This window comes from Leopardus geoffroyi, chromosome B3 (genome assembly GCF_018350155.1).
Source record: "Leopardus geoffroyi isolate Oge1 chromosome B3, O.geoffroyi_Oge1_pat1.0, whole genome shotgun sequence".
Classification (NCBI taxonomy): Eukaryota; Metazoa; Chordata; class Mammalia; order Carnivora; family Felidae; genus Leopardus; species Leopardus geoffroyi.
In genome coordinates this window covers 69,905,265-69,923,787 of record NC_059337.1, presented here as the reverse complement: position 1 = coordinate 69,923,787, position 18,523 = coordinate 69,905,265, and positions in this window count along the sequence as shown.

Here is an 18,523-nt window from a genome sequence, read left to right as displayed (position 1 = left end):
ACCAAACCTTTAACCACTAACCCCTAATACTTACTTTATTATTTTTACTTTTTTTTTATTTAGTTAGTTTTTATTTTAATTTCAGTTAGTTTCAAGTGTACAATATAGCGATCCAACACTTCCATTCAACATCCAGTGCTCACCACACCAAATACAATCCTTAATCACCATCACCTATTTAACCCATCCCCCCACCCACCTCCCCTCTATTAACCATCAGTTTATTCTCTATAGTTAAGAGTCTGTTTCTTGGTTTGTCTTTTTTTTTTCTCCCCTACAATCATTTGTTTTGTTTCTTAAATTCCACATGAGCGAAATCATATGGTGTTTGTCTTTCTCTGACTGACTTATTTCACTTAGCATAATACTCTCTAGTTCCATCCACATCGTTGCCTATGCCTGAGAATTTTTTGCTTGGATGCTAGTTGTTTTGATTTTTATATTGTTTATTATCGCATTTTATTGTATTCCTTTATGTTTTTAAGTTTACTTATTTATTTCGAGAGAGAGAGAGAGAGAGCAGAGGAGGGGCAGAGAGAAAGGGAGAGACAGAATCCCAAGCAGGCTCCAGGCTGACGGCACAGAGCCTGACACAGGGCTCAATCTCACAAACTAAGATCATGACCTGAGCCAAAATCAAGAGTTGGACTCTTAACCAACTAAGCCACCCAGGCGCCCCTATATTCCTTTAAATAGTGTTGGAATTTGTCTTAGAATTTAGGTCATTAGAATCTTCCACTCTGCTTTTTAAACATCTAAGATTTGGTGAGATATTCTCTAAACAATGATTACAAAGCATAAACAAGACAAAAGGAAAGCAAATCTGCCTTGACTGATTCAGTCCAACCTAGAACTACGATTTTGTAAGAAATATGGAAAGCTGTCTATAGCCACACCATCCTGAACGTGCCAGATCTCATCAGATCTCAGAAGTTAAGCAGGGTCAGGCCTGGTTAGTATTTGGATGGGAGAAATATAGAAAGCTAAAATGACTTTTGGGGTGTTCTTAGGTTACTTGGAGGAGAAGAGCCTCTTTGTTCACTATTTTCTTTAAGTAAATGATTGATTCTATTTCCTGAAACACACAGGAGCTCTTAAAAGCTAAAATAATAAACAGATTTTTTTCTTGTTTTAGAATTGCGTTCTACAGAGCCCCCTCAAAATATATTCCAGCCATGGTTATTAACAAAACAAGAGATTAAATCTTTCACGTTTCAAGGGCTGCCAATGGTCATGTAACCAGTCTTTTCTTTCCAGAAAAGTCAGTCCCTGAAACATTAAATTCAAGTAGCTAGTTAGTGCTTTTAAAATCATATCAAGACCAAATCTTTTTATACCACGTAATTGGTTTTCCATTTATGTAACAAACTGACTGTCTCACTTGTGTTATGTATACATTGAGAACAAGGGATCAGTTCTGTTTAAATGTCTCTTGTTCACTCTTTAGCTTCAACTCTTCCATTTGAATAAACAAAACATTTTAAAACCTGTTTTCATCTTTTCTGTTATTGCATTGCACATCTCTACTTATTCTCCATATATTTTCTAAACCACATTCTTTTTTTTAACCCATTCTTTTTTAAAAAGAAGAATACAAAGCAGCAGTCTATTAATGTAAAAACTAGGACTGAATAAAAAATGATGCCTCCCTGGTTCTTGCAAGTGATATCCTATTAAGACATCACAATCCCATACAAGCACTCCCACTAACTACTCATTTGCATCTGAGAATGAGAACTTTTTTAATAGCAACACCCTTGGCTATAAGGCTAATAACCTCTCTGAAATACCTATGGTCCTACTTCCCCTCATAATTCTTCCTGCTCAAGATGGCTTTTTCAAATCCCTTCTTCCTTCTCTGGGTGAAGGGTTTTTCTCTAAGCAAGTTGTATTGTCTTAGGAAGGTTCATGTATTGTTAAGGGAAGAGAAGACTATTTGCCTGCTAACCAGATCCACCTCAGAGATCTATGGGATTATGAATGCTATATCAGATTATTCTAGCATGCCAGATACTATCCTTGTCCTCCCTTTTCCTCCTTTCCATCATAACAGTGTGAGTCCAAGGGAAAGTGCACCTTCAAGGTTGATGTCTTTATGTATACCTGGCCCACTAGTGTTAAATGATAAAAAAAAAAAAAAAAAAAAAAAAAAAAACTTTATCACTTAGCTGTTTCCTATGCTTCAAAAATACTTTCATTTTTTAAATGTTTATTTATTTATTTTTGAGAGAGAGAGAGAGAGAAAGAGAGAGAGAGAGAGAGAGAAAGAGAACGCAGGGGAGGGGCAGAGAGAGAGGGAAACAGAGAAACCAAAGCAAGCTCAAGTGCTGTCAATGCAGGGCCTCAAATGCAGGACCTCAAACTCACAAACCATGAGATCATGACCTGAGCCAAAGTCGGACACTTAACCGACTGAGCCACCCAGGCCCCCCAAAAAATATCTTTAAGTCATCCCCAAATGATGCTTTGAAAACTTAAGATATTTGGACTGAACTAAATAGAAGAGAAACATTTCCTTTATCTTGGACAGATTTTCTCTTTACTTATTAGATACTTGGATTAACAAAAAGGAGAATGCAGGAGGGGAATCAATGTAATATAGGGAAGGAGATTTGGACTGAGGGTCCTAATTTTGTCACCTGTATCTGATGTAACCATGTGGAAGTCATTTCATGCACCTGAGCCTTAGGTCTCTCATGTTTCAATTAAGGGGAAAGAGTAGAAAATTAGATGACATATTCACATATCCATTGACAGTCTCTTTCAGGTTTAACATTCTGTATTGTACATAAATATATTTGAGGTATCTGATGAAATAGGAAAAAAAAGCAGGAGATTTTTTTTTAAATCTTCAGAAAGGTAACAATTAACTATTGACACCTACTACTGAGTGCCAGCCCTGGGGATTTAGCAATGAAAGAAGCAAATATGTCCCTGCCCTCATCAACTTTAATGGCAGAGAGGAGGACAAACATTAAACAATAAACATGATTCCATTCACACCATTAGTTAATGAGTAAACTGATTGTATGAGCTATGAATACTTTGAATAGGGCTACCTAATCTAATCTGGGCATTAAAAGGTTTCCCTGGGAAACTCATTTAAGCTGAGACCTGACTCAAGAAGAATTTCAAAACATGAAGTATTTTTAAATAAGAAAAATGGGGAAAAGAGGAGACAGGGAAAGAGCGAAATTATAAGGAAAAGAACCCTAAGAAAGTTGAAAAGGAGATAAAAATAAAAATGATATAAGGGATAGCCAAGATATGCATAATATATACGTTGATCTTAGAAATCCCAAATTTAACCAAATGTCACAATTGTCCTGGACATTAATCGCTGCAAAAGTTTCTATTCTGGTAGGTAAAGTTGTTAATTAACAGTTCTGGATATAAGTAATAATATATTCTACAGAGACTACATTATGTCATGTCATCATCCGAGGTTTTTATTTACTTGGGAATGAAGTACACAGAGAACAAACACCTTCTGTGTCTGAGATGAGGTAGGTACTTCCCTGGCTATCAAGAAAGGGACAATGTGCAGCACATTTGCTTACAATGGTAGAGACTGGATGGAGACCTCCTTGCAATCACTAACAGTTCATGTCAACCTCATATATACTCACAGAAAAATAAACTGTCTAGTAGAGAATAGCCCCAAGACCCTCTGTGTGCCTAGTTTACCCCTTTCCGGCTGCCCCCGGCCTCTGACTAGAGCTGTCCTCTCCTGTTTTCCTGATTTGAGCGTCCCAGGAGACTATGGGTCTCCATGGTACATCAAGCCTCTCCTTTGTTTCAAGATGTCTTCAAAAAGAGCAAGTACTTAATTAGGAACTTGAGACTTAAGCAAAACTATGTCTTTAGGAACGTCCATTGTACTCTACATTTACCTACAGATAAACAACCAACCAGAAATAAGTATCAAACCATAGAAAAATTAGGAGGTTCTAGAGTTTATAGCAAGTTGAATACTTGTGTCAATGGAAGCAATTTCAGTTCGTAGCAAAATAGCACATGGTTGGTGTGATTTTCCTAGCCTTGATTAGGTAACCGAACATTTCAGGTGTTTAGTATGCGATCTTTGAGGAGATTCTCTTGTGAGTAAAGATACAGATTCTCTTGTGAGTAAAGATGGTCTCTATCTTGCTCACTGCACAGTAAATCCATAGACAGAAATATCACTCTTGTTCTTTATGTGACAAAGGAAAATCATTCAGTAATACCAATGAAGCCATAAATTGACTGCAGAGTTAATGAACAGAGCCATCATCTAAGTACTAAATTGGGACAATTGGTTAGAAAGTAAGAAAATTGAATGGATTTCATGAACTATATGGAATAGCAATTGAGCTTGAGAAAATAACCAATTAAGCCTAGGAACAAATGAATAAATGAATGAGCTGTTTCTTCCTATTGCCACAGATCACCCATGCCTTCTTATTTCTCTCCTAAAAAGAAGCTCTCAGCTGCTCATTAGACCCTGTTAGAGAGGGGTAGTGTAGCACAGTGGTTTAGAACACAGACTCTAGAGTTAGCCTGCCTGCACTGAAACCATGACTCCATCACAAGTTGCATAACCTTAAACAAGTTACCTAAGCTCTCAATGCCTCAATTTCCTCATCTTTAAAATAGAGAAGAGGGGTGCCTAAGTGGCTTAGTCAGTTAAGCGTCCAACTCTTGATTTCAGCTCAGGTCATGATCTCACAGTTAGTGAGTTCAAGTCCTGCGTCAGGCTCCATGCTAACAGCGCAGAGACCGCTTGGGATTCTGTCTCCCTCTCTCTCTCTGCCCACCCCCCCCCCACTCATGCTCTATCTCTCTCAAATATATAAATTTTTTTTTAAACTTTAAGAAAATTAAAAATAAAATAGAGAAGATACTAATGTCTACCTAAAAAGACTCTTATATGTCTTACATTGAGTTAATATGTCTTAAGTTGAGTTAATATTGGAAAGTGCTTCAAAAAGTACACAGCACCTATATTAAGTTCTATAAAAGTGTTCATTGCATAGTTAAATGACAATAACATATCCAAAAATACTATATTTCTTTGACTTTATTAAGTAGCCTTTTAATTTGTCTCTATCATTTCAATTAGTTTGTCATTATAATAAGCATCAACACTATTATTGCTAATATTATTATACCAATATGATCTTGGCCAAGCTAACTGCCTCATAATCTATCAGTCTCATCCATATCTGTAAGAAATAAATATCATTACATGGAGATACTACAGGATCTCAAACCTAATTTTTAGCTTTTCCCAAGAGTCTGTCATAATAGACAAAGGAATTCAAAGTAACAAAACAAAATAATTAAAAGTAATGAAACAGTTTTATCTATTAATAATGTATATAGGCCTTATGTCAGTTATATTTCAATTTTTTTAATCTATAGAGGCAAAAGAAAACTGACATTCAAATGGCCATGTAGAATATTTTATACTTTTTCCTTGTTCAGAAAATGTGGGTACTCACAGACCTATAAAACATTAGAGATGAAAAGTAAATTTGGTTATTTTACAGGTTATATCCATATTTACCAAAAATATCTGTAGCAGTTATGACTCTAGGTTCACAAATTCAGGGATACAAGAAATAATGTGTTGCCTTATTTTCTTCTAATCATCTTAAATCTGACTTTGAACCCCATTCTGCCATGCTACTGGAGATATGCACTTCCATCCATTATTTGGGTTCCCAATTCCAAGTTGTGCCAAGATTGTGGGATCTTTTGGCACTGAAGCATGAGAGGGTCAGTCATCTATCCAGACTGCCAAGAAGTCAGTTGCCCCAGTGAATTGTGATCCCTTCCTGTCCAGCATTTCACCTCTTCTGTGCATACTCAGAGCACTGAAGTCTTAGGCTGGGGGTCCTGTGCCTCAGGCCCAGGTTTCTAACAAGCACAAGTCCCATTGACTTTTATCTTCTTCCCGGTCTGTAGTATCTTTTATCTCTCTTTGTTTGTCTATTCTTTTCTTTTTCTTACCCACTCAGGATATAAATTATATTCAGTGAAGGTAATATCTTATCAAAATCAAAAAAGACTTATTGACATCAAATTTTGTATTTATATCCTACAAAAATATCTGAAACAAGGAATTTCTCAAGGGCTTAGCTAAGCACTTGAATTGGAGAAGCAGAAATAAATATATGGTGGAGTGCCTAGGTGGCTCAGTCAGCTGAGCATCCAACTCTTGATTTGGGCTCAGGTCATGATCCCAGGGTCATGGGATCCAGCCCCACATCTGGGTCCACACTGAGCAGAGAGCCTGCTTAAGATTCTCTCTCTCTCTCTCTCTCTCTCTCTCTCTCTCCCCCACTCTCTCTGCCCCTCCCCCCCCCCCCAACAAACAAACAAAATCAAAGGCATTCCTGGAAGGCTCAGTCAGTTAAGCATCTGACTCTTGGTTTTGGCTCAGGTCATGATCATGATATCTCATGGTTCATGAGTTCAAGCCCCATGTCAGGCTCTGTGCTGACAGCTGAGGAGCCTGCTTGGGATTCTCTCTCTCCCTCTCTGCCCCTCCCCTGCTCGCTTTCTATCTTTCTCTCAAAATAAATAAATAAAAATTTTTTAAAAATTAAAAATAAAACAAAAAAATAAACATAAAAAGAATTTTTAAAGAAATAAATGTATGGCAAAAAACAAATTAATACTTCCAAAAAATTATCCTGCTACACATCAAACAATTCAATGTAATAGCTTTTCTTATTTGAAAGACTTGGCTCTGAACACCTTTTGACTATTTTAAATTAATCCTTTCAACATCTTTTACAAACAAAAGACTGCCAACTCCAAGATAAGAACCAACAGGACTTGTTCTTAAATAGCCTAACCTAGATGCTTTACCAAGTGGATCTGTGTTATAGACTGATCATTTGTGTTCCCCCCCAAAAGTCGTGTGTTGAAACCTTAATGCCAACAGGATGCTATTTGGAGGTGGGGTCTTTAGGAGGTGGTTAAGTCACCATTGTAGAGCTCTCATGAATGGGATTAGTGTCCTTAAAATAAGCCAGAGAATGTTTTTCATTCTCTTTCCACCATGTGAGGATACAGTGAGCAGTCAGCAGTCTGCAAACCAGAAGAGGGTCCTCACCAGAATTTAACCATGCTAGTCCCCTGATCTTGCACTTCCAGCCTCCAAACCTGGCAGAAATAAATTTCTGTTATTTAAAAGCCACCCAGTCTGTGGTACTCTGTTACAGAAGTTTAAACAAAGACACTGTGGTTTCTAACGGGACATTGCAAAAAACTGGCTAGTTCCTTAATAGAACTACTGTGATGGAGGTTGATTTTGATAGAGTGTGTCTGCCACCTACTGTAATTTTTGTGAATGACCAGCCAACAAGGTGCTTGTACCTAAGAAAAACTTGGAATAAAACTCCATTAACACTGTTCCAAGAACTATGAGAAAGTGCTGCAAAAAATATTGCTAGTGTTTGAGATGGCCTCAGAATTAACCCCTTTTCTACCTCACCGCCGATAAGAATGGAGACAATAAACAAGGTGGTTGGAGGACAGATATCACTTGTGTTAGTGATAAAGCTGGTATCAGAAAATGTTGTATGAGAGATATGAGAGCTACATAAGCTTCCAGTGCTGAACCCCAGATTAGACTCAGCCAGATACAAGCAGTGCTGAACCACCACAACCCTTCCCAAGTGGAAGCCTGTCCTTCTGTAACTTAGCGCCTAGAGGAACTTAGAGGAACAAAAGCTGCCTGAGGACAGAGAGAGAGGCATGTCCACTTTCCCCCTCCAAATTCACCCAGCAGATAGGGTACAATATCTCCCATCCCCACAATGTTTGGTGAGTATATGTCCATCCACAAGGAAGGAGATGTCAGGAGGGAAGAAGGAATGACCCTCCCACCTCCCATCCTACCACACTCCCTACCTTAAAAAGGCAAGAAAATTATAAATGTTTGAGAATGAATAAGTTACATAAACAGTAATAGTAGGAAGGACAAAGAACTGAATAAAATTAATTTTTAAATATTTCACTGAGTCAGACAACTAATGGGTAATAGAATGTTAAAAGCTCTTTGTTGTGAGGGGCGCCTGGGTGGCTTAGTCAGTTGAGCATCTGACTCTTGATTTTGGCCAAAATAATGATCTCATGGTTTTTGAGTTCAAGCCCCAAGTTAGGATCTGTGCTGATGGTGTGGAGCCTGCTTAGAATTCTCTCTCTCCTCTCTCTTCCTCTCTCTCTCTTTCTCTCTCTGTCTCTCAAATTAAATAAACATTTTTTAAAGTTTTTTTTAAAAAAATTTAATAAAAGAAAATCATATTTGGGGATCCTGAGTAGCTCAGTCGGTTAAGTGTCCAACTAAGGCTCAGATCATGATCTTGAGGTTCCAGAGTTCAAGCCCCACGTTGCTTGGGATTTTTCTCTCTCCCTCTCTCTCTGTCTCTTCCCCACTTGTGCTCTCTCTAAAAATAAATAAATAAACTTTAAAATAAAAACTTTTTAAAAAGCTCTTTGTCATGAGAGTTCAACCAGCTAAAATATAAAGTACTTAGCACTTGCCTATTTCCATCCTCGCCCCCGTTGTGGACTGAATTTTTTTTAAGAGTAGAACAAACTCTTCTCTACCTAAAACTGTCCATTGGCTTCTGATTCTGCTCAGAGTAAAACTTAAGACTATAAAATGACCTGCAAGGCCCTATGTGACCTGACCTTTCAGGATCTCCCCCACCACATTTCCTATTACTCCCCCCATCGCTGCGCTCCTTGCCCCCCTCCAGCATGCAGGTAGCCTCCCTCCTCAGAGCCTTTTACACCTGCACTTCCCTCTGTTTGGAATGCCCTTCTCCCAGATAGCAACATCATTAACTCCCTCTCCTCAAACGTCACCATCTCAGTGGGTCTTGCCTGATTATAACCCCAGTCACCACCACCCCAACCTGTTGAGCACTCTATGCCCCATCCTCACTTGTTTTCTCTTTAGTGCATATATATACACACACACACACATATATAACATATAACATATAACATATCTCACACACACACACACACACACACACACACACATATATTAAATTGTTTTCAGAGACAGAGAGAGCATGAGTGGGGAAGAGTGGCAGAGTTGGGGTGGGGGGAGGAGAGAGAGAGAATCCTAAGGAGATACCACACTCAGCATGGAGCCTGATTCAATTCCACAACCCTGGGATCATGACCTGAGTGTCGGTCTGACACTCAACCGACTAAGCCACCCAGATGCCCCAGATACATTTTTTTATGGTTTTTGTCTGTGTCTCCTCTCATTCATGGCCTCTCTCTCTTTCTCTCTCTCTTCTCCAGGAGAGCAGAGATTAGTCTCCTTTTTTCATGGTTGTATCTCCAGAATCTACAACACACAGCAGAGTACATAGTAGATGCCCAATAAAAGTTTGTGGAATGTGGGGCACCCGGGTGACTCAGCCGGCTAAGTGACTGACTCTTCATTTTGGCTTAGGTTATGATTTCACAGTTTGTGAGCTCAAACCCCATGTCAGGCTCTGCTGTGACAGCACGCTGTGGCTGCTTTGGATTCCCTGTCTCCCTTTCTCTTTGCTGCTCCCTGACCTGTGCAGGCACATGCGCTCTCTCTCTCTCTCTCTCTCTCAAAAATAAACATTTTTTAAAAAGCTTGTGGAATGATTGACATAATAAAGGAGCATTTCCCCCAGTTTTCTGTAAGTATGGTATACAGACTATATTCTCTTTTTTTTTTTTTTTTATGTTTATTTCTGAGAGAGAGAGAGAGCGTGAGCAAGGGAGGGACAGAAAGAGAGAGGGAGACACAGAATCTGAAGCAGGCTCTAGGCTCTGAGGAGAGCCCATAATTACAACAGCACAGAGCTGTTGTCAGCACAGAGCCCAATGCAGGGCTCAAACTATGAACTGTGAGAACATGACCTGAGCCGAAGTCGGACGCTTAACCAACTGAGCCACCCAGGCATCCCCAGACTATATCTATTCTTAAGTTACCTGTTGTAATTATGGGAAAATGCAGATTCTGAGGCCCACCCCAGACCTCCTGAATTAAAATCTCTCAGGATGAGCCAGGAAATTTTCATCTACCTGAAAGCACACAAGAGTTTGATAATTACTGATCCAGCCCAGCCTTCATTTTATAGGCAGCGCCTGATGGTCAAGCCTACAGAGCTAGATGGCAAGAAACGAGAACTACAACTACCATTTCATATTCATTCCATTGCGAATTTTTTTCATTTGTGTCATCTAACATGGAGTTAAGGTCTCAGGGAGAACTTGGAAAATGACACTAGTCTTTGAGGTTCCTACAGGGAGGCCATGCAACACTAATTAAAATATTCATTTCTGACAAATAGTTGCAAAATGAAAAAAAAAAAGTAACCAAAAAAAAAAAGATATGAGTAGTTCTAAATATTATATACAACTTTCAAGAAAATGTAAGTTTTAATAGTGGAGTTTTATTTCATTCCTTTGACCCCAACTTTCCACTACTACATTTCCCTGCTGTAATAAAAAGAGTAAAATTCATTCCAGTGATTTTTAAGTCCCGCTAGGTACTCTGTTCTAGAGCAGCAATAGCAAAAGAAAACAAAGTCCCTGCACTCATGGAGGCAGACGCCAAGGAAACAGGGAAATGGCAAACAAAAAGATAAATATATACTTTGGAGAATACTACTGTGAAAGAAAAATAAAACAAGTTACTGAGATGGAAGGCAAGAGGGGCAGGATGGGAAGGAAGGAGTGGTGCTATTTTATATCTGGGGTTCAGGCAGGCCTCTTTGAGGGGATAGCATTTAAATAGAGATCTAGTGATGGGTACCTGGGTGGCTGAACTGGTTAAGCATCTGACTCTTGCTTTCAGCTCAGGTTATGATCTCACATTTCATGAGTTTGAGCCCTGCATTGGGCTCTGCACTGACAGTGCTGAACCTGCTTGGGACCCCTCTCGACCCTTCTCTCTCGACCCCTCTCCCCCCACCCACTCACCCCGTCTCTCTCTCTCGAAATAAACTTTCTGAATTCCTGGGTGGCTCTGTCAGTTAAACATCTGAATTTGGCTCAGGTCATGATCTCACAGTTCACGAGTTCCAGCCCCTCATCCGACTCTGTACTGACAGCTCAGTGCCTGGAGGCTGCTTTGGATTCTGTGTCTCCCTCTCTCTCTGCCCCTCCCCCACTCACTCTCAGTCTCTCTCTCTCTCTCACACACACACACACACAAATAAAGTTTCAAAAAATAAAATGAACTTTCAAAAATAAAAAAACATTTTTAATAAAATAAAATAAGTAGAGACCTAGTAAAGGAAGGAAGGTAGCCAAAGCAAAGTCAAGTGCCCTGAGTCAGAAGCAAGCTTGTTGTGAGACTTAGATCAGGATTTATAGCACCAGACTGAGATAAAGATTCATATTCAGGTGATTTATTGAGAAAATGCTCCCCAAGTGTTAACGAGGATGTAAAGGGAATTCTTATGCACTCATGGTGGGAGTGTAAATTAGTGCAACCATTACGGAAAATAGTATAAAGTTTCCTCAAGAGATTAAAAACAGAATTATCATATGATCCAGCAATTCCCCCTTCTAGATACTTATCTGAAGGAAAAGAAATCACTATCTCAAAAAGATATCCACACCTGGTGTCCACTGCAGCATTGTTTACAATATCCAAGACATGAAAACAACCTGTGTCCACTGATGGATGGATGAATAAAGAAAATGTGACATATATAGATACACACACACACACACACACACACAGGAATATTATTCAGCTATTAAAAAATAAGAAAATTTGGGGGCACCTGAATGGCTCCATCAGTTGAGCATCCAACTCTTGATCTCAGCTCAGTTCTTGATCTTAGAGTTGTGAGTTCAAGCCCCATGTTGGGGTCCATGCTGGGCGTGGAGCCTATTTTTAAAAAAAGAAGAAGGAGGAGGAGAAAGAGGAAATCTTACCACTAATTGACAACATGGATGGACTTCAAGGGCATTTTGCTAAGTGAAATGAGTCTGACAGAAAAACAAATACTGTAGGATCTTATTTATATGTGGAATATCAAAAAAAAATAGGACTCATTGATATAGACAACATATTATTGGTTGCTAGAGGCAAGGAGGGGTGGGAAAATGGGTGAGGGTGGTCAAAAAGTTCAAACTTCTGGTTATAAGATTAAAAAGTCTTCAGGCACCTTGGTGGCTCAGTCAGACAAGTGTTTGACTCTTGATCTCAGTTCATGGGTTCGAGCCTCGTGTGGGGCTCTGTGCTGACTGTGACTCTGCTTGGAATACTCTCTCTCTCTCCCTTTCTCTCTGCCCCTAGCTTCTTGCTCTCCCTCTCTCTCTCTCTCTCTTTCAAAAATAAATAAATAAACATTAAAAAAATAAAAACAAGTCCTAGGAATATAATGTACAGCATGGTGACTATAGTTTACTATACCATGGTGTATATTTGAATATTGCTAAGAGGGTAAATCTTAAAAGAGATCTTTAAAAAAAAGTAGATCTCATCACAAGAAAAAAACCTTGTAACTACGTGCGTTGATGGATGTCAACTAAGCTTATCATGGTGATCATTTCATAATATATACAAATATCAAATCATGATGTTGTACCCCTGAAACTAATGTTATATGCCAATTATACCTCAACTGCTTAAAAATACAATTAAATTATGTTGTACATTTAAAACTAATACAATGTTATATGTTAGTTTCTCAGAAAGTTAAATTTCAAAAAAAAATGACTCACTGGAGCAGTATTTCCTGAGTTCCTGCAAAAAAAAAAAAAGAAAGAAAGAAAGAAAGAAAGAAAGAAAGAAAGAAAGAAAGAAAGAAAAGAAAAAAGAAAGAAAATTCTCCCAAAACTAGTCAGGGGAAGCTGGACAAGGCGGGGAGAAAGCCAAGAAAGAGTGCAATCTCATGCAAAGTCCAGCCAGATCCTGCAGGGGACTTCTGGAATGTAGATGATTGCTCACAGTTTAGACTCTATCCCAACTGGAGTCAAAGGAGTTGAGTTCTCATACTTCTGCAGTGACTAAGAACTGGGGGCGTTGGTGAGGAGGAATGTAAACCCCCAGTCACTTCCTTTGGCCTTTGCCTGAGCAAAGCAGCTCTAATACTGATCTCATTTCCTTTGGCTGTATACCCAGAAGTTACACTAAGTGAAATAAGCCAGATACAGAAAGGCAAATGCTGTGAAATCTCACTTATATGTGAAACTTTAAAAAGCTGAATTCATAGAACCAGAGAATAGAATGGTGGTGGCTAAGGTTTGGAGACCAGAGAGATGGGAAGAGGTTGGTCAAGTGTACAAAATTTCATTTATAAGATGAATAAGTTGGGGCGCCTGGGTGGCTTGGTCGGTTAATCGTCCTACTTCGGCTCAGGTCATGATCTTGCAGTCCAGGGGTTCCAGGCCTGTATTGGGCTCTGTGCTCACAGCTCAGAGCCTGGAGCCTGCTTCAGATTCTGTGTGTGTGTGTGTCTGTCTCTGCCCTTCCCCCACTCATGCTTTGTCTCTCTACATATCTCAAAAAAGAATAAACGTTAAAAAAATTTTAAGATGAATAAGTTCTGGGGATATAATGTACAGCACGGTGGCTATAGTTAATAGTACTATATTATATACTTGAAATTTGCTACAAAAAAGAAAAGCTGGGGGCACCTGGCTGGCTCAGTAGAGCATGTGACTCTTGATCTCAGGATTGTGAGTTGGAGCCCCATGTTGGGTGTAGAGATTATTTAAAATAAAATCCTTTAGGGGTGCCTGGGTGGCTCAGTCGGTTAAGCATCCGACTTCGGCTCAGGTCATGATCTTGCGGTCCCTGAGTTTGAGCCCCGCGTCCGGCTCTGTGCTGACAGCTCAGAGCCCGGAACCTGTTTCAGATTCTGTGTCTCCCTCTCTCACTGACCCTCCCCCGTTCAAGCTTTGTCTCTCTCTGTCTCAAAAATAAATAAACGTTAAAAAAAACGTTTAAAAAAAATAAAATAAAATCCTTTAAAAAATAAGCTAACTTTGTGAGATAATGGATATGTTAATTGATTTGATTGTGGTAATCAGGTAGCCATTTCACAATGTATACATATATCAAATCATCCCATTGTATACACTATATAGAGAGGGTTTTTATTGTGAAAATAAAAGGCTGGGGGTGGGGGAAGCAGTTGTAATAGCCCAAGACAGTCCTCCTAAGAGAGTTGCCGGTACTGGCTATTAAAAAACATTAAAAAATATTTCACTAAGGAGTCCAAGAGGATCTAGGCAGAGCACTGACAGGGTCCCCTGCAGTGTGTTTAGGAACTAAATGGCTAGGAAGGGGCAGAGGGAATGGCTAGAAATAGGATTGTGATAGGTTTCTAGTATTCTAAAACCCATTTTTTTTTCATTAAGTAACCATTTATTGAGCACCCATAATGTGCCAAATGCTATGCCAGCCCTGAGGATCCAAAGACGGACAATGGGGACACAGTTATTGTGTCCTCTTGGCACTTATAGTCTGACGATGAAAAGAAGCATTAAATTATTCTCAAGCACTATAGGACACAAAACAGGAGAACATAAACCAGTTTGGGAGTCAGAGGCTTCTCTGAGAAAGTACTATCTGAGCTGATGCTGAAGAGTGAACAAGTTGTTGTCGGACATAGACTGGGCTGGGGGGGGGGGGAGGGGTTGGTGAGGAGGGAAGTGCTTCAGGAGAGGCAACCAGATGTTCAAAGACCAGGACCCAAGAAGGGTGTAGTGAATTCAAGGAACTGAAAGAAATTGGCATAACTGAGGCAGAAAGAGTGGGTTGGGGATGATAGGAGTGAGCAAATTGAGTAGTCACTAGAGGCCAAATTCAGGATGATATACTGTAATCCAAGGACAGTGACAAGATTTAAATGGGATTTGGCTAACTGGATGTGGAAGTGGTGATTGGTCATGCTGAATTTATAATACATATTTCTAAGGAAAACTAAGATTATAAGAGGAAGAAAAGTTTTGGGAAAGTGTTTTGCCACTTCATTCTGTTTTCAAATATTAGTATTTTTACTAGTGTAAGATATTTATTATGCTATTTCAAAAACATCTGAAATCTAAGTGTTATGCAAATATATATTATGTACTTAATGTATATATTATATATTGTATGTATTATATGTATTTTTGTATATATGAGGCAATATGTACAAAATTGTAATAATGGGTCCCTCTAGAAAGTAGGACTGCAGATTTTTTGTTCCTATTTTGCACATTTCTGCATTGAGTTTTTATGAGCATATATTTTTATATAATTATGAAAATGTTGCCTATAATAATAAAAAAGAAAACAAGAATAAAGGAAGATTGTGTGTGTGTGTGCATGTTGTAGTTACTCTTTTTTTAAAATCTTTTTATTTGAGTATAGTTGACACAATGTTACATTAATTTTAGGTGTAGAATAGTAATTTAGCAATTTTATACATGATGCTATGGTCACAAGTGTAACTATCACCTGTCACACACAATACTACTACAATATCATTGACTATATTTCGTATGCTGTGCCTTTTATTCCCATGACTTATTCATTCCATGACTGGAAACCTGTATCTTCCAATCTTCTTCACCTATTTTGCCCATCTCCCCCATCCCTCCCCTCTAGCAACCATCATTTTGTTCACTGTATTTAAGAATCTACCCTCCCCCGCTCATGCTCTGTCTCTCTCTGTCTCAAAAATAAATAAACGTTAAAAAAATTAAAAAAAAAAAAAAAGAATCTGGGGTTTTTTTCGTTTTTTGTTTATTTTTTGTTTGTTTCTTTGTTCATCATTTCTTTCTTTTTTTGTTTTTTGTTTTTTGTTTTTTTTAGATTCTACATAGAAGTGAAATCACAAGGTATTTGTCTTTATCAGCCTAACTTATTTTACTTAGTATAATGCTCTCTATCCATCTATGTTGTCACAAATAGGATAATCTCATCCTTTTTATAGCTGCATAATATTCCAGTGGAGTCTGTGTGTATATATGTATATATGTGTGTGTGTGTGTGTGTGTGTGTGTGTGTGAGAGAGAGAAAGAGAGAGAGAGAGACAGAGACAGAGAGAGAGACAGAGAGAGAGAGAGACATTTTTATCCATTCACCTATCAGTGGATACTTAGGTTGTTTCCATATCTTGGCTATTGTAAATAATGCTACAATAAACATAGGGACACATAAACCTTTCCCAATTAGTGTTTAAACTTTCTTTGGGTAAATACCCAGTAGTGAAAGTACTGGATTGTATGGTATTCCTATTTTTAGTTTTTTAAGGAACCTCCATACAGTTTTCCACAGTGACTGCACCAATGTACATTCCCACCAGCAGTGCACAAGGGTTCCTTTTTTTCCCACATCCTTACCAACACCTGTTATTTCTTTTTTGCTAATGTTTATTTATTTATTTTGAGAGAGAGAGAAAGGGAGGGGTAGAGAGAGAGAATCTTAAGCAGACTCCTGGCTGTCAGTGCAGAGCCCAAGACAGATCTCGAACCCACAAACCATGAGATCCTGACCTAAGCCGAAATCAAGAGTTAGTCATTTAACCAGCTGAGCCACCCAGGCCCCCCTCTTACCTTTTTGATACGAGGCATTCTAACAGGTATGAGGTGATATATCATTATGGTTTTGATTTGCATTTCCCTGATGTTGAGCATCTCTCCATGTGTCTGTTGGCCATCTGTATGCCTTCTTTGGAAATAATGTTTATTCAGGTCCTCTGCCCATTGTTGTTTTTGTTTTTGTTTTTTGGTGTTGAGGAAGGTTCTTTTTACAGATGAATGCTACCTGGAAATATAGACAAATGACTGAATTAAGAAATCACCCTTTTTGTAGCATTGTGTTCCAACTATACTTCAATAAAAAGAGAGAGATGGGACACCTGGCTGGCTCAGTCGGTTAAGCATCTGATTTTGCCTCCGGTCATGATTTCACAGTTCATGGGTTCGAGCCCCTCATCAGGCTGTGCTGACAGCTCAGAGCCTAGAGCCTGCTTCTGAGTCCATCTCTCCCTCTCTCTCTGCCCCTTCCCTGCTTGCAGTCTGCCTCTCTCTCTCAAAAATAAATAAACATTAAAAAAAATAATAAATAAAATAAAAAGAGAGGAAAAAAAAAGAAAAAGAAATCACCCTTTTGTCACCACAATGTGATAATTGACGCAGGTGGGAATCATCAATGGATGCCAAAATCATCAGGAAAGATTGGGAGGAAACATGATGCCTGTGATAGTCTGATTGTAAATAATGGTCTCAATTCTCCTCCCCTCTCTAGCCATGTCTCTTACAACATGATTTTATAGCTCCCCTATCAAGAGATGGAGCCTATTTTTCTCTACCCTATGAATCTCAACTGGCCTTGTGATTTGTTTTGACCTATGGAATACGGAAGAAGTGACAGTGTCAGTTCCTAACCTAGATGTCACTCACTTCTACTTGCTCTCTTAGAACCCTACCATCATCATGAGAATAAGACCAGACTAGCCTGCTGAGGAGATTCAACGTGCCACAGGCAACAGTGAATCAACACTCAGGAGCAAAGCCACCTAGCCAATCCACAGTTGACCACAGATGCATGAGGAAGTCCAGCTGAAGGCAGAACCACCCTGTAAACTCAACTTAAATTGCCAACCCTCAGAATGCAAACTGGTGCAGCCACTCTGGAAAACAGTATGGAGGTTCCTCAAAAAACTAAAAATAGAGCTACCCTACTACCCAGCAATTGCAGTACTAGGCATTTATCCACAGGATACAGATGTGATGTTTCGAAGGGACACATGCACCCCCATGTTTACAGCAGCACTATCAACAATAGCCAAAGTATGGAAAGAGCCCAATGTCCATCGATGGATGAATGGATAAAGAAGATGTGGTAAATATATATAATGGAGTATTACTCGGCAATCAAAAAGAATGAAATCTTGCCATTTGCAACTATGTGACTGGAACTGGAGGGTATTATGCTAAGTGAAATTAGTCAGTCAGAGAAAGACAAATATCATATGACTTCCCTCATATATGGAATTTAAGATACAAAAGAAATGAAAATAAAGGAAGGGAAACAAAAATATATAAAAACAGGGACGGAGACAAAACATAAGAGACTCTTAAATACAGAGAACAAACTGAGGGTTGCTGGAGTGGTTGTGGGTGGGGAGATGGGCTAAATGGGCAAGGGACATTAAGGAGGACACTTGTTGGGATGAGCACTAGGGATTATATGTAGGGGATGAATCACTGGATTATACTCCAGAAATCATTATTGCACCATATGCTAACTAAGTTGGATGTAAATTTTTTAAAATAATAAATAAATAAATATTTGCCAACCCTCAGAATCTTGAGCTAAACAAATCATTATTTTAAGCCACTCAGTTTTGAGTTGTTTTGTCATGCAACAATAATGTAAAACCACATAGATTTGTTACTAATTGCAAAGGTGAAAATATGTGCCATTCAGTGGAGTGATCTGATGTTGACCACCTTAACTCTCACTGGTGGTAGATAGAACAAGCTAGCATTATTGTTTCCATAGGCAATGCAA